This window comes from Trichechus manatus, unplaced genomic scaffold, assembly GCF_000243295.1.
Source record: "Trichechus manatus latirostris isolate Lorelei unplaced genomic scaffold, TriManLat1.0 scaffold00237, whole genome shotgun sequence".
Classification (NCBI taxonomy): Eukaryota; Metazoa; Chordata; class Mammalia; order Sirenia; family Trichechidae; genus Trichechus; species Trichechus manatus.
Window position 1 is genome coordinate 437,896 of NW_004444173.1, and position 3,677 is coordinate 441,572.

Here is a 3,677-nt window from a genome sequence, read left to right on the forward strand (position 1 = left end):
GATAAGAATTATCTCAGGTGAACGGAAGGACAGCACACACTACAGAGGAAGTCAGTACAACTGGACGAAACCATAGCTAAAGAAGTTTCCTGAATACAAACACTTTGAGGGACAAAGTAGCAAGAGTAGGGGTCTGGGGACTACGTTTTCAGGGGACAACTAGGTCAATTGGCATAACAAAGTTTATCAAGAAAATATTCTGCATCCTACTTTGTTGAGTGGCGGCTGGGGTCTTAAAAGCTTACAGGCGGCCATCTAAGATGCATCAATTAGTCCCAACCACCTGGAGTAAAGGAGAATGAAGAACACCAAAGACAAGGAAAGTATTAGCCCAAGATACAGAAAAGGCCACATAAAGCAGAGACTTCCTCAGACTGAGGCCAGAAGAACTAGATGGTACCCGGCTACCACCAATGACCACCCTGACAGGGAACACAAGAGAGAGTTCTGGATGGAGCAGGAGAAAGATGGGTTGCATAACTCAAATTCTAGTAAGAAGACCAGACTTAGTGGTCTGACTGAGACTGGAGGAACCCCAGAAAGCATAGCCCCTGGATTTTCTATCACTTCAGTACTAAAACAATTTCTGAGGCCAACTCTTCAGACAGGGATTGGACTGGACTGTTGGACATAAAGTGATACTCATGAGGAGTGCGCTTCTTAGCTCAAGTAGATAGAAGAGACTAAATGGGCAGTGTCTGTCCGGAGGTGAGATGGGAAGGCTGAGAGGGTTAGGAGCTGGTTGAATGGACATGGGGAATCAGGGTTGGAAAGGAGGAGTGTGCTGTCATAGTATGGGAAGAGAAATTAGGGTCACATAACAGTGTATGCATAAATTTTTGTATGGGAAAAAGAAGAGATATCACCACTGATCCCTCAGACAGTAAAGATAAAAAGGAAATGCTATGAACAATTTTATGTACACAGTGTGAAAACAGATGAAATGGAGTAATTCCTTAGAGACAGAAATAATTAGAATTCACTCAGGAAAAATATACAATCTGAATAGCTATATATCTATCTAAAAGTTAAATTTGCAGTTAAAAATTTTCCAAAAAGAAAATTCCAGTTCTAGTTGATGGTACTGGAAATTCCTATCAAACTTTTAAGGAAGAAATAATATTAATTCTTCATAATCACTTGTAGACAGAAGAGGAAGCAAATCCTACTCATTTTATGAGACCGGTATTAAACTTGTAGGGAAGCAAAACAAAGGCAATACAAGAATACCAAACTGCAGACCAATACCCTTCCTCAACCTAGACCAAAAATCCTGAATAACAGATTATAAAATAGTATCAAGCAATACATAAAAAGGAAAATATAAAAAGACTAAGTTAGTTTTTCCCAGGAATGCAAGGTTGGATCAACACTCAAAAATTAAGCAATGTAATTCACTACGTTAAAAAACATAATAAGCTTTTTCGCAATGGGTTTGCGGCCAGAACACGGGTGTTGGTGAAAACTATCGCAGAGTCTAAGCCAAAATGGGAAAGCAAAAGACCCATATCAACATCGTCGTCATTGGACATGTAGATTTGGGTAAGTCTACCACTACTGGTCACCTGATCTACAAATGTGGTGGGATCGACAAAAGAACCATCGAAAAATTTGAGAAGGAAGCTGCTGAGATGGGAAAGGGCTCCTTCAAGTATGCCTGGGTCTTGGATAAACTGAAAGCTGAACGCGAGCGAGGCAACACCATTGACATCTCCCTGTGGAAATTTGAGACCAGCAAGTATTACGTGACCATCATTGATGCCCCAGGACACAGAGACTTCATCAAAAACATAGTTACAGGAACATCACAGGCTGATTGTGCTATCCTGATTGTTGCTACTGGTGTTGGTGAATTTGAAGCTGGTATCTCCAAGAATGGGTAGACCCGTGAGCATGCCCTTCTGGCGTACACACCAACTCATTGTTGGTGTTAACAAAATGGATTCCACTGAGCCACCGTACAGCCAGAAGAGATATGAGGAAATTGTTAAGGAAGTCAGCACCTACATTAAGAATATTGGCTACAACCCTGACACAGTAGCATTTGTGCCAATTTCTGGTTGGGATGGTGACAACATGCTGGAGCCAAGTGTTAACATGCCTTGGTTCAAGGGAAGGAAAGTCACCTGTAAGGATAGCAATACCAGTGGAACCACGCTGCTTGAAGCTCTGGATTGCATCCTCCCACCAACTTGCCCAACTGACAAGCCGCTGCGTCTGCCTCTCCAGGATGTCTATAAAATTGGTGGTATTGGCACTGTCCCTGTGGTCAGGGTGGAGACTGGTATCCTCAAGCCTGGGATGGTGGTCACCTTTGCTCCAATCAACGTCACCACTGAATGCAGCTCTGCCTGGGGACAATGTAGGCTTCAATGTCAAGAATGTCTGTGTAAAAGACGTTCGTCGTGGCAATGTGGCTAGTGACAGCAAAAATGACCCACCAATGGAAGCAGCTGGCTTCACTGCTCAGGTGATCATCCTGAACCTCCCAGGCCAAATCAGTGCTGGCTATGCACCTGTGCTGGATTGTCACACAGCTCACATTGCTTGCAAGTTTGCTGAGCTCAAAGAGAAGATTGATCGCCGTTCTGGAAAGAAACTAGAAGATGGCCCCAAATTTTTGAAGTCTGGTGATGCTGCCATCATTGACATGGTTCCTGGCAAGCCCATGTGTGTTGAGAGCTTCTCTGACTATCCTCCTCTGGGTCGTTTTGCTGTTCGAGATATGAGACGGACAGTTGCTGTGGGTGTCATCAACGCAGTGGACAAAAAGGCTGCTGGAGCTGGCAAGGTCACCAAATCTGCTCAGAAAGCTCAGAAGGCTAAATGAATGTTACCCATAACACCTGCCACCCAGTTGTAATCAGTGGCGGAAGAACGGTCTCAGAACTGTTTGTTTCAATTTGCCATTTAAGTTTAATAGTAAAAGACTGGTTAATGATATCAATGCATCGTAAAACCTTCAGAAGGAAAGGGATGTTTTTTGGACCATTTGTTTCCTTTTTTGTGTGGCAGTTTTAACTTATTAGTTTTTAAAATCAGTACTTTTTAAATGGAAACAACTTGACCAAAAGTCTGTCGCAGAATTTTGAGACCCATTAAAACAAAGTTTAATGAGGAAAAAAAAAAAAACATAATAAGATAAACCACAAGACTGTATCAACAGATCCAGTAAATACAGCTGAAATAATTACATATCCAGTAATGATAAAATAATTTAGGAAAACAGAGGAACTTTCTCAATTTGATAAAGGGCATCTGTAAAATACCTACAGCTACCATCATACTTATTGTCAATGACTGAATGTTCTCCTCTAAGGCGAAGAATATTGAATATACCATGGGCTGCCAGAAGAACAAACAAATCCGTCTTGGAAGAAGTACAGCCAGAATGCTCCTTAGAAGCAAGGATGGTGACACTTCATCTCACATACTTTGGACATGTTATCAGGAGGCACTAGTCCCTGGAGAAGGACATCATGCTTGGTGAAGTAGAGGGCCAACGAGAAAGAGGAAGACTCTCAAAGAGATGGATTGACACAGTGGCTGCAACAAACAATGTGCTCAAGGATAACAACGATTGTGAGGATGGTGCAGGACTGGGCAGTGCTTTGTTCTCTTGTATATAGGGTTGCTATTTGTAGGAACCAACTCAATGGCACCTAACAACAACACCA

The 3,677-nt window shown here is 42.3% G+C and overlaps 1 pseudogene; it reads left to right on the forward strand.

The window, feature by feature from the left end:
* Window positions 1-1,472: 1,472 nt before the first annotated feature.
* On the forward strand, window positions 1,473-3,066 carry LOC101344683 (elongation factor 1-alpha 1 pseudogene; annotated as a pseudogene).
* Window positions 3,067-3,677: the final 611 nt, after the last annotated feature.